This window comes from Monodelphis domestica, chromosome 2, assembly GCF_027887165.1.
Source record: "Monodelphis domestica isolate mMonDom1 chromosome 2, mMonDom1.pri, whole genome shotgun sequence".
NCBI lineage: Eukaryota > Metazoa > Chordata > Mammalia > Didelphimorphia > Didelphidae > Monodelphis > Monodelphis domestica.
In genome coordinates, this window is record NC_077228.1 from 111,731,974 (window position 1) to 111,746,095 (window position 14,122).

Genomic DNA, 14,122 nt, shown 5'->3' on the forward strand with positions numbered 1-14,122 from the left:
AGTAATTACACAATACAGAAAATATTTGCCGGTCAGTCTACCAAAGCACATGGAATACTTGTAGAGATTCAATTAAAAGTTCTTTAAGAAATAAAGAACTAAAATAAGTCCAGGAATATTCAGTGCTCATGGCTGGTCTGTACCGACATAATAAAAATGTCAATATTATAAAATTTAATTTACAGTTTTAGTTATACCAACCAAACTATCAAAGGGATACTTTAATGAACTCAATAAAATAATAAAAAAATTCATTTGGAGGAACAAAATACCTATTAAGGGAACTAATGAGAAAAAAATCAAAATGAAGGGGGAGTAGAATTTTTAGATTTCAAATTATATCCCCATGTCACCAAAACCATTTGTATTGGTTAAGAAAATATAGACGTAGATAAATGGAAGAAACTACCTAGACAAAGGAGAATCATAAATAATGGAACCTACCAATCTTGTATTTGCTAAATTCTACAACATATATAACTTATACAAGAACTGCCTATATAATAAAAATGGCTGGGAAAAATATAAAGCAGTCTGACAGAAATTAGGCTTAGACCAACCTTTTATGCCACATTTCATGATGGATAGATAACCTCAATTTTTAAGACCCTAAAACAATTTTAAAAAGCACATTACATATCTTTCACAGTAAGAAATGTATTCTTTTTAAATTAAAGGTTATTTTTGTACTATATAAATGTATCTACATATATTTTTACATGTATTCATATACATGTTAGTTTATATAGACACACATTATATCTCTCTCTACAAATATATGCCACAAATATATTATATACCAAAATATTAGACACATAATACCCCAATATGCCTAAATTTATATACTTTATACATATATAGGTATTAGATCAATAGATAGATTATAGATCTATACCTAGATTTTAGAAAAACATTGTATAATGTATCTCATATTACTCTGTTAATAAAGAATATGAGAATCATTAGAATGCTCTCCATCCCTATCTCTGCTTCCTGACTTCCTTGGCTTCAAGCCCTAGCCAAAATCAAACTTTCAAAAGAAAGACTTTTCTAATTCTCTCTCTCTCTCTTTTTCAATCTGTAGCATTATTTTATTTTATTTTTTAATTTTAATTTTTTAAAATTTATTTAATTAATTAAGAATATTTTCCCCTAGTTACATGATTCATGTTCTTTCTCTCCCTCTTCCAATCCCCCCTCCCATAGCCAATGAGCAATTCCACTGGGAGCATGTCATTGATCAAGACCTATTTCCATATTATTAATATTTGCAATTGTGTGATCATTTAGCGTCTACATCCCCAATCATATCCCCATTGAACCATCCATCAAACAAATGTTTTTCTTCTGTGTTTCTTTCTCTGGGTGTGGATAGCATTCTTTCTCATAAGCCCCTCAGAATTGTCCTGGATCATTGCATTGCTGCAAGCAGAAAAGTCCATTATGTTAGATTGTGCCACAGTGTGTCCATCTCTGTGTATAATGTTCTCCTGGTTCTGCTCATTTCACTCTGCATCAATTCCTGGAGGTCTTTCCAGTTCACATGGAATTCCTCCAGTTCATTATTCCTTTGAACACAACAGTATTCCATCACCAACAGATACCACAATTTGTTCAGTCATTCCCCAATTGAAGGGCATCTTTCATTTTCCAATTTTTTGCCACCACAAAGAGCGCCAGCTATGAATATTCTTGTACATGTATTTTTCCTTATTATCTCTTTGAGGTACAAACCCAGTAGTGGTATGGCTGGGTCAAATGGCAGACAGTCCTTTAAAGCCCTTTGGGACCAATTCCAAATTGCCTTCCAGAATGGTTGGATCAATTCACAACTCCATCAGCAATGCATTAGTGTACCAATTTTGCCCCATCCCCTCTAACTTTTATTACTTTCCTTTGCTGTCATATTAGCCAACATGCTGGTGTGAGGTGATACCTCAGAGTTTTTTGATTTGCATTTTTATGATTTTAAGATATTTAGAATACTTTTTATGTGCTTATTAATAGTTTTGATTTCTTTATCTGAAAATTGCCTATTCGCGTCCCTTGCCCATTTATCAATTGGAGAATGGCTTGCTTTTTTTGTACAATTGATTTAGCTCTTTATAAATGTGAGTAACTAGACCTTTATCAGAGGTTTTTGTTATGAAGATTTTTTCCCCCAATTTGTTGCTTCCCCTCAATCTTGGCTCTATTGGTTTTATTTGTACAAAAACATTTTAATTTAATGTAATAAAAATTATTCATTTTCTATAAGAAGGTTATTTTTAACCAAAAGAAGGATAGGGAAATTTAAAAAGAGAAAATAGATAATTTTGATTACATAATATTGATATGATTCTACACAAACAAAATGAATGCATCTAAATTAAGAAGAAATGTGGTTAAATGGGAAAAAATCTTTGAATCTAGTTTCTCAGACAAGGGTTTGCTATCTAACATGTACAGATAAGTGATTAAAGGATATGAACAAACAACTCCCTAGAGAATATTGTAAAATATTAACAAGCCATATGAATGAATGCTTCAAATAACTAAATAATAAGAGACATGCAAATCAAAGCAACTTTGTGATTTAACCTTATGCCTAGGAAATTGGAAAAGATATTAAAGATGAGAATAGTTAGTATTGAGGAATTGTGGGGAATATTAAGAAACTAGTGCATTATTGGTTGAGCTGTACATTTGGTGAATCAATAAAACCTTGGAAGGCAATCTGGGATTAGGCAAATAAAGTGACTAAAATGTTCAAACTTTCTGGCCCAGAGATTTGACTATAAGGAATATGTTCCAAAGAGGTCACTATGTCTTTCTCCCTCCTTTCCAGATGTTTCCTTGCTGATTCCACCACTGTGCCATATGCATACTGCCTCATGTGTAACAAGGGCTGCCTAGGTATCTTGATTAAAAAGTCTTTTCCCACCTTAAACATGTCCATTACACATATAGTGTTTCTCAAGTAGTCTCTTAAGTATTGAATTCAATTTCCTAGCTCCTTGCAGTTTCCATTATATATCCATTAGGATTTGGAGTGGAAAGGGGACGGAGATATAAAGATGGTGGAAAAAGAAATGAAAATTATAGAGAGCGTCATCATCATTACTATCTTTAAAAGGAGATGAGAAGCTGAGAGCAAGGGACACTCTCTCAGAGAACTCTCTCTGGAGTTTGAGCTGGCCAAAGCTGAACTGGTGTCTCTCTGAACACTAGAATCTTGCTTGGGACAAATCTTGTGGTGAGTGGATAAAAGACTGACTGATCTCTCTCTTAAAGGCCTAGGCCTAGGCCAGCCTATTTCTTTTCTCATTGTTTCCTCTTACTCTCTCTCTTTCATTAATTTCATTAATTCCTTAATTTGTATTAATTAAAATCTCCATAAAAACCCAGCTGACTTGGGTATATTTCATATTTGGGAATTTTCCCCTGGCGACCACTTTATATTTGATTTAACTCAAGACGCTGTCTTGAAACCATATTTCTGTGGTCACAATTTAAGGCAACCACTATTTTAAATGTTACACTTTCATTATGGTCCCATCTTTATCAGTATTTGATTAAATTTTTTGTCCAATTCACAGAAACAGGGAGTGAAGAAGATTCCTTCAAAACCAAACCAAACCAAATCAAATCCTTACTTTCTGTCTTAGAAACAATACCGAGTGTTGGTTTCCAGGCAGAATATGGGAAAGGGCGAGAGAATTGGGGTTAAATTACTTGCCCAGGGTCACAGAACTAGGAAGTGTCTGAGGCCACATTTGAATCCTAGACGTCCCGTATCCAGGCCTGGCTCTCTATCCACTGAGTCACCTAGCTCTGAGGAAGATTCTTCAAGCCCTTTTAGGCTTTTCAAGATTTTTCTTTTGTAGTGATTCTTATGTAATTACTTTTCCTTAAGAGAAAGTCCTAATTTTGCCATAAAAATGCAGGTTGATGATATGGAGCTGGGGACTTTATTTACCAACCAATTAATTTCTCTTATTTCTGATGAGTAGACCTGCTCCAGTGGATTTTAGATTCTGAATCATACTATGTTGTTGTAGCAGTCCAGCCCATAGACATTATGGGGAGACAAGGAATGTGAGTGAGCACATGGCCATCCTGTGCATGGCAATACATTTTATTGCCAGCGTGGCTGAAGTTTAGGCGCGAAACCTTGCTTTCCTTTGTCTCACTCTCCCGGGGATAATAACCCCACCTTCACCTTGTCATAAGTTGCATTATCCAATGGGAATACCCCAGGTAACTCATCCATATGTATTGAGGTATCATATAACTGTTCAATATGTATTGAGCTGTCAAGACTATAAATAAACGAGCCACAGTAAGTTCCGCCCACTTGAAGAGCATCCACAGGTTTGATAAGGAGCATCTTCTCCCCTGTCTCCCTCCTCTCTATCTTTCTCACTAAGGCCTGGTCTTTAGGCCAGGCCTGCCTTACTTCCTCTCTCTCTCCTAATGCTACCTAGCATTATCTACCTCCTTTAGTTTCTGATCTCCTTTCCATCTGAGCTAGCATTATCCTCTGACCAGTATAGTGTTAAATTGAGATCATTGGGTGGTTTAGCCTGAATAACACTCAGTGGTCGGAGCTTAGCTGTGGGCTCTTAAAATAATAATTGTCTACTGACTCGGTTATTCACATCTCTAAAGTCGGCTCGTTCACGCCCTTCACGGGATCAAAACTTCTACTCTATCTCTATCCTCTCTTTCTCACCTTTACAGCCTCTCGCAGGTCGGGAGGCCATAGTTGTTGTATCAGTACATATGATACAAGTACCTTTTTACTTTTCTCAATCACTCCATCTCCTGTTTCTCATACAGGAGGGGATTCTGTCACTTAGAACAAAATCCTCCCATCTAGATTCCATAACCCCTAAAGGAAAAATGACATTATTTTTACCTTGATTTTGTTATGGGGAAGATTTTGCTGGAGAAGGAAGGAATGGTTAAATACTGATAACTTTATCTAGACTGTAACTCAGCCACACAAATGGCTACTGGCTTGTAGTCTGAAACTAATTAGACTAGGCCTAAAAAAGAACCAATATTTCTTTGATGTAATAATAGTGATCATTTATATGGCACATCAAGGTTTACAAGGAACTAACATGTTACCTCACTTGATCCTCACAACCCCATGAAAGGGCGCTATCCACTTCCATTTTACAAATGATGAAACTGAGGCACAGAAATGTTAAGTGATGACCAGGGTCATACAGTTGGTAAGTGTCTGAGGAAGAATTATAAACTTAGGCCTTCCTGAGTCCAAGTCCCATGCTCTAGCTGCACCTCGGACCTGCCCAGTACTATAAGAGCTCTCTGATTTCATCATGTGGGTGCTCTCTTCACCATCTCAGAGATCATTTAAGTGGACTGTCTGCTGGAGTTTCTGTGACTGAAAGAATTCCATTGCCCTATAGGCTTCTTGGTGATAAGCCTCTCCAAACTTTGCCAGGCTGGTTTTCATATAGTAATCATAGCAGAGGTTCATTGGATCTGTGACCGAGCCTTTCCATTTTCTTAAGTAAGGCCTGCTAAGGACAGGTAGGTGGCTCAGAGAATAAAGAGCCAGGCCTAGAGATGGGAGGTCTTGGGTCCAAATGTGACTTCAGACATTTCCTAGATGTGTGACCCTAGGCAAGTCACTTAACCCTCATTGCCTAGCCCTTACCAGGGTTTAAAAAAAGTAAGGCCTATTAGAACTCTGGCACAGCCCTGGAGTCCAAAGTCACCTCCATACCTCAGGGAAGCAATGGGAAAGAACTTCTGTGGAAGGCAATATGTGGAGTTTGGGTAAAATTAAGACAAAGGTCTATATGCTGTCACATCAGATCAAATGACCAGGTAATTTTATTAATTGAAAACTCTGGGCCAGGCACTGTGCCTTCAGGATCCTTGTGCTCACGGTTTTCAGTTTCCTCAGCTCCACATAAGGTGTTTATATACAAACATATGTATATACATGTATATAATGATGATAGTGGACATGTCATAGTGATTGAAAGTTTTTAGCATTTTACATACATCATTTGATCTTCCTAAGAATTCTGTGAGATGAATTTCTTTCTTTCCCTCCCTCCCTCCCTTCTTTCCCTCCTCCCCCTTTCCCCATTTTATCCACCTCCTTCCTTCCTTCCTTCCTTCCTTCCTTCCTTCCTTCCTTCCTTCCTTCCTTCCTTCCTTCCTTCCTTCCTTCCTTCCTTCCTTCCTTCCTTTTTTCCTTCTTTCTTTCTTTCTTTCTTTCTTTCTTTCTTTCTTTCTTTCTTTCTTTCTTTCTTTCTTTCTTTCTTTCTTTCTTTCTTTCTTTCTTTCTTTCTTTCTTTCTTTCTTTCTTTCTTTCTCTCTTTCTCTCTTTCTCTCTTTCTCTCTTTCTCTCTTTCTCTCTTCCTTCCTTCCTTCCTTCCTTCCTTCCTTCCTTCCTTCCTTCCTTCCTTCCTTCCTTCCTTCCTTCCTTCCTTCCTTCCTTCCTTCTTTCTTTCTTTCTTTCTTTCTTTCTTTCTTTCTTTCTTTCTTTCTTTCTTTCTTTCTTTCTTTCTTTCTTTCTTTCTTTCTTTCTTTCTTTCTTTCTTTCTTTCTTTCTTTCTTTCTTTCTTTCTTTCTTTCTTTCTTTCTTTCTTTCTTTCTTTCTTTCTTTCTTTCTTTCTTTCTTTCTTTCCTTTCTCATCAGGGTAGAGAAATCCCTATCTGGTGAAATCTTTTCATCGTTAAAAAAAACAAAAAAACAAACTCTTATCTTCCATTTTAGAGTCAATATTGGTTCTAAGGCAAAAGAGAAGGGCTAGACAATGGGGTTTAAGTGACTTGCCCAGGGTCACACAGCTAGGAAGTATTTGAGGCCACATTTCAACCCAGGACCACCTATGTCCAGACTGGGCTCTCTATCACTGTGCTACCTAGCTGGCCCTCCTTCCACCATTCTTGATCATCAACTTGCCTACAACTTTTAGTTTCAGAGAGCGTTGAGAGGTGAAGCACTTATCAGGAGGCAGAGTGATATAATAGAGAAGACCTAGGTTCTAATCTTCCTTCAGACACTTCCTAGCTATGATTAAGCTCTCTTTGCTTTAATTTCATTATCAGTAAAATGGAGGATAATAATAGCACCCCATCCCTTTTACCAGGATTGTTTTGAGGATCAAATGAGGGTGACATGTAAAGCATTTTGCACACCTTAAAATGTTATATATATATGTATATATAAAAATATACATATATATGTATGTATGTCATCTCCTGACTCACAGGGCTAGTTTATGTCCCAGGGAGGATTGGAATCTTCCTGACCCCTAGGCTGACCTCTCTCTCTCTCTCTGCCCCTGCCTCTTGAGATAGGTACTATGGGTGTTATTATTCCCATTTTAAAGACAAATAAACTAAGGCCCATGGACTTACTAATTAATTCTCACATAGTTAATACTGTATTTAAGGAAGAATTTGAAGCCCTTTCTCCTCTTATGACTCCATGCTGCCTGTCATGTGTGCATACGTGTGAATGTGTGTGTGATTGTATTCATTATACATGAATGTAGAGGTAAGGATGGCTGAGAAACATTTTGACAGTGGTAAGAGTTTTGAAAGTCTTTCTCAAGGTCATATCCAAATGAACCCCCAACGTGATATTCTTTATTTTTAGCTCCTTTCTCTCACTAACCCTGTGGCTTTTTAAGCAACCTATTTCACAATGAAGGGTGGATGCAAGCATCTGGAGGTGGGTGTGCACACACTAATCCTCGCGCTCATGTCCTGTGTCCCTACTATTGCATAGATGGCATCTGCTTGGGAGTGATGGGATAGGGATAAGGACTAGACTTCTGATGTCATTCTAAATGAATGACTACTACTACTAGGGGAACTCCCTCTACTAATGTACGTTGGCGCCTTCTCTGCAATGGGTAGTCTGTGACAGCTGAGCCCTAAGAGATACACTGAATTGCCTAGAGTCCCTCAGCCAGGATGGGTCAGGCAGGCAAAGGGCCTCAAATCTTATCTTCCTGGTTTCAAGGCTGGATCTCCATCCACTGTACCCTCTGCCCTTCACATTAACTGTATTCACAGTAATGTTACTCATAACAACTGACTTCTTTTGGCAAACATTTTTATTTTCTAAAGCATTTTCATACATCCTTAAAACACAATTATCCAGGATCCTGTGCTTGTTGCTTCTTAAAGTACAGCCTCAAACTGGGGTCAATAGGAGCTTCTGATTTAAAAAAACCCAAACCTTCTGTCTTAGAATCAATACTAAGTATTGGTTCCAGGACAGAAGGGAGGTCTAAGCAATGGGGGTTAAGTGACTTGCCCAGGGGCACACAGCTAGGAAGTATTTGAGGTCAGATTGGAACCTAGGATCCCCCATCTCCAGGCCTGCCTCTCTATCAACTGAGCTACCTAGCCACCCTGGAGCTACTGATTTGATTTGATTTGATTCTCAAGATGACTTCGCAAAGTAGGTAATACAGGCTTTAATATCTTTATTTTATAGATGAAGAAATTGGGGTCAAACGATGGGCCATATAGCTAGTTATCAGGAGAAATGGGGAACCTAAGCTTTTGAATAAATTCCACTATGATTTTATACATGTATCATGTATGATATTGTTTGGCTGGTGACATGCATGGATCCCTGTGAATTTTGAGTGTGTGCCTTAAGTTGTATGTACACTTGGGTAGGAATGATGACTTTACCATCCTTTCAAGTGGGTTAGGAGACCTGGTTTCCAATTCTAACACCATGACTCGATAATCCAGTGACACTTAAGCTGAGTCTCAGTTTCCTTATCTGTAAAACTAGTATAATAACACTAGCTGTGTCTATGTTGTTTGATCCTCACAACAACCCTGTGAGGTAGGCAGGGAGGCTATTATTGAATTCATTTTATAGATGGGGAAACTAAGGTGAAGTTCCTTAATATGGTCCAAGAGTAGGAACCAAAGCCAAGATAAAAAACTAACAATCATTTGACTCCTGATCCAGTTCTCTTCCCACATGTTACCTTTCAGTTAGGATTAAGGAAGGAAGGAACCAAGAATTTTATATTAAGTACCTACTATGGGGCAGCTAGGTGGCTCAGTGGCCTGGGAGATAGAATCTTGGGTTCAAATCTGGCTTCAGGTACTTCTTAGCTGTGTGAAACTGGGCAAGTCACTTATTAGTCCTTACCACTCTTCTGCTTTGGAATCAATACTCAATATCAATTCTAAGACAGAAGGTAAGGCTTTTTTCTTTAAAGTACCTAGTATTTGCCAGGTACCTCACTAAACATTAACACAACTATCAATATTCAACTATCCTAGGAGGTAGATGCCATTATTATCCCCATTTTATAGTTAAAGAAACTGAGGGACCTAGAGATTAACTGACTTGCCCATGGTCACAAAGGTAGAAAATATAAGAGGCTGGATTTCAATTCAATCCACTAATCAACAAACTTTATTAAGTGTCTACTATTTGGTAGGCACTGTGCTAAGGTCTTCCTGACTTGAAGGCTAGCACTCTATCCCCTGGGCTGCCTAGTTGTCTCTTGGTTAGGGTACAATTTCTGTACTGTGATTAAGTGTCTCCCTCCCTTACCAAACCTTACTACCCATCAGCCCTTTCTACTCTAGTAAGAATCTTTAGGTGAAGTTTTGGGTAACTTGTATATCCCAAGGCCAGCTGGCTCCTGGGTCTCCTCTGAGCCCCAGTTGGGTGGGAAGATAGCTCCTGATCTCCAAGGGCAGTTCCCAGGGCACAGTGTAGAGAGGCTATCAGCACCTGAAAGAAGAGTATCCACCCCTTGGGTGACCACTTGGCACTCAGCTGTAGCATGCACAGTGCCCACATCCCAGGAAATCATCTTGATGAAGACAAGCTAAACCAAGTGGAGGGTAACTGACAGGCCACAAATTTGTCAGTGAGTTGGGGGATATCCAACCCAAGCATGAAAGACTTTCCTTGGCAGAAGGGGTGATGAGAACAGTTCTTTCCAATGGCCATGAAAGCTGCTGAAGCAGGTACTCTGGAGTGCTTAGAGTTTGGTCAGACATCAAAAAGGCCAAGGTCATTCATTACATCCTGGACAACTGCTAGTCATCCTGACTTTTGTCTTGCTTCTGGACCTGGATGACTCTGGAAGAGTGAGTGAGGCTGACTGTGCCACTCTGCCTCACTTAAATCCAATTCAAGCACAAATCAAAATAGCAGCCCCTGAAGTCATTGAAGTATGAAGGACAAACAAAAAGAAACACAACAACATTCCAGCTTATAAAGGTGCAACTTTCACTGATGGCTCTTGGTTCTGCCATCTGGGGTCAAACAGAACAAATCTAAACTCTTTCTAAATGATAGCCCTTCTGATATTTGAAGATTATATGATTCAGTTTCCTCTCGGGTTGTGCCAGGCTAAAACAAGGTTGTGCCCTTGTTCCTTCAACAGATCCTTGTATGGCAGTGATGGAGAATCTTTTAGATGTGGAGTGATGGACCCTGCCCCCATCCCAACCCCTAGACCAAGTGCTGTGCCTCTCCTCCCCATCCAGTGTTGGGTGCATCCTGCCCCCACCCTTACCCCACACAGGGGAGGGAGGAAGCACTTCCATTGGGCTGCTGGGTAGAGGGATGGGTGATGTGAAAAAATGTCATCAGGCTTGATGGAGAGGGGGAAGGGAGCAGCTCTGCCCAAATCCCTCTGCCTTTCAAGTCATGAACTTGGTGGTGGTGGTGGTGGGGTAGCTACATGCCCACAGAGAGCACTCTGTGTGCCATCTTTGGCACCCATGCTATAGGTTCACCATCACTGTTCATTAGCATTCCAATCCCTGGGATCTCCTCTCCTTCTTCTGGATGTGCTCCTGTTTGTCAATGCCATTCCGAAAACTCAGTATCTATCCCAAATATGGGGAGAATGGTACTATTACTTTCTTGCTTTTAGGAATTTTGCTTCTCTTAATTACTACTAATGAATACTCATATTTATATGCAGTCCATTTAAGACTTTCAAATCTCATAACAAACCTAGATAGTATAAAGATTATTATATTTTATGGATGAGGAAACCAAGGAAGTGACTGGCTTAAAGTCATAATCAATCAATATTTATTAAATGACTACTATGTGTCAAGCACTGAGGATTCACAAGTAGGTAAAAGGCAGTCCCTGCTTATAATTTAATGAGGGAAACAACATGTAAACAAATCTATGCAAATCAAGATATATACAGGAAAAATTGGAAATGTTTAGTAGATAGAAGGCACTGAAATTAAGAAGAGCTGAAGAAGGCTTCCTCAAAAAGATGGGATTTTAGTTAGACTTAAAGAAAGTCAGAGAATTCAGTAGTCAGAGAGGAAGAGGAAGGGCATTCCAGATTGGGAGGCAGTAAGAAAATACCCAGTCAAGAAATGGGGTATCTTATTCATGGAACCATTAGGAGGCCATTGTTACTGGATGGAAGAGCTCATGTTGATCAGTAAGGCATAAGAAGACTGGAAAAGTAGGATGTGGCTAGGTAATGCTAGCAGGTGACTAGAGGAAGTATTTAAACCAGGGCTTCTATGTCCATACCCAATATGCTTTCTTTCTTTTCTTCTTCTTTTAACCCTTTCCTTCTCTTCTTAGAATCAATTTTGTTAGTTCCAAGGCAGAAGAGTGGCAGAAAAGAAGAAAGGGCTGGGTATTGTGGGGCTAAGTGACTTGCCCAGAGTCACACAGGTAGGACATGATTGAGGTCAGATTTGAATGCTGGACCTCTTGTCTCCAGACCTGGCTTCCTATGCACTGAACCATTTAACCCATTCCTTTACCCCTAATACTCTTTCCATTGCACAGTGAAAAACATTAGCTTTGGGGGCTATAATGTCATACATTTTGATTTATATCTAGCTTGCACACCTCTGAAACTCCTAGATCATTTTCATAGGAGCTGTTATTATCCAACTATATCTCCTCTGCCTTGTATTTGTTGAATTGTTACCTGCCTTCGAATAAGTTCTAATATATTTTTTTCCTTTAAATCCTTACTTTCTATCTTAGAATTCATATTAAATATCAGTTGCAAGGCTGAAAAACGATAAGCAGTAGGCAACTGGGGTTAAGTGACTTGTCCAGATTATGAGTCATTTATTGAATATCTATGATGTGCCCAGACACTGTGTCTTCCACCCAAGGGTAGGACTTTACATAGATTCCTATTTATTTTCATCTCAAAATTGACCCATAATTCTGACATTGCTGGTTTGGGGTTTCAATGCTGATAACCAGCATGTTAACTATCCTCCCTAGTTTTTGCTCATTTGTAAATAGAATATGCAAACTTTCATGTAAGTCATCAGTCAAGATGATTCTTCAAATGAAATTTTCAAAAAAGAGAGCCATCCCTAGGGTGTCTAGGGCAGCTCCATAGTCAATAAAGAACTTTTCCAGATTCTCCTGTCAATATGTGTTATTGAAACAGAAATATTCAGGTTAGGATTGATTGATTGGTGAGGGATGGGGAAAGGCCAGTGAAAGAACATGCCTAGAATATAAGCTCAAGGACAGGAACTAGTTTCATTTTGTCATTTTATCTCTAGCCTCACACAATGCCTGATTTGTGAATGGGTTCCAAGGCAGAAGAGCAAAGTGACTTACCCAGGGTCACCTAGTTAGTAAGTGTCTGAAGCCAGATTTGAATCTATCCCATCTCTAGGCCTGACTCTTTCCACTGAACCCCCCAATTGCTTCCTTAATATATGCTTGTTAAATTGAATTCTACACAGCCAAGGAAGGATCCCTGGGGCATTGTACTAGATACCTTTTTCTAGGCCCATTGCCATGGATCTAGCTTTTCATTTCAGATCAAACATTTAACTGCTTAGTATATGAAAGGCACTGTTCCAGGTGCTAGGATACAAAGCCAGAGAATTCTGGAATTTCCAGCATTTCATTCAAATGAATTGATTGTAATATCTTTATCATTCAACTTCTGTGCATCTTTAAAAGTCCAATTCAGCTGCTTCCCTTTTCTATCAACCCTGCTATGTTCAGTCCAGTAAAAAGCAGCCTCTTTCCCACTTCTATGTACCATATACCATTGGTTTTTTTTCTTATGGTCCTTAGCTTAGATAGTCTTATATTGTATCCTCATCTCTCCAGTTGGACTGTAAGTTCCATTAGGGCTGAGAACCATAGCATTTAGGTTTAATCACTTCTATTTTTATTTAAAATTTGCAAAGGTTTTGCTTCTACAATCTTAGGGAAAGAGGCAAATCCTGGGGCCTCTTCCCCTTTGATAAAGAAGTTTAGGGAATCAACCCAGGGAATTTTCTTCTCCTACTAGTTTCAAAAGGAAGCACCTCCCTAAGGCAAAATACTTAGGTCTTTTGGTTTGTTTGTGATATCCTCATTTACAAAGAAGGAAACACACTTTGAGAAGTTGTGACTCACCTATCAAACTACCAAAAAACTTTTTTATAGAATTAGAAAAATTTATAACAGTGTTTATCTGGAAGAACAAAAGATCAAGAATATCAAGGGAAATCATAAAAAAAATGTGAAGGATGGGGGCCTAGCTGTTCCAGATCTTAAACTGTATTATAAAGCAGTGGTCATCCAACAATATGGTACTGGCTAAGATACAGAAAGGTGAATCAATGGAATAGACTTGGGGTAAATGGCTTCAGCAAGCTAGTGTTCAATAAAACCCAAAGATCCCAGCTTTTGGGACAAGAACTCACTATTTGAGAAAAACTGCTGGGAAAATTGGAAAACAGTATGGGAGAGATTAGGTTTAGATCAACATCTTACACCCTATACCAAGATAAATTCAAAATGAGTAAATGACAAATATCACAAATAAATTAGGAAAACATAGAATAGTATACCTGTCAGATCTGTGGGAAAGGAAGGAATTTAAGACCAAGCAAGATATAGAGAACATTATAAGATATAAAATGAATGTCTTTGATTATATCTAAAAAGTTTTTGTACAAACAAAACCAATGCAATCAAAACTAGAAGGAAAGCAACATGCTGGGAGAACATTTTTATGATAAAACTCTCTGATAAAAGTTTAATTTCCCAAATATGTAAGGAACTAAGTAAAATCTATGAAAAAATCAAGTCATTTCCCAATTAACAAATGGCAAAGGGACATGAATAGACAGTTTT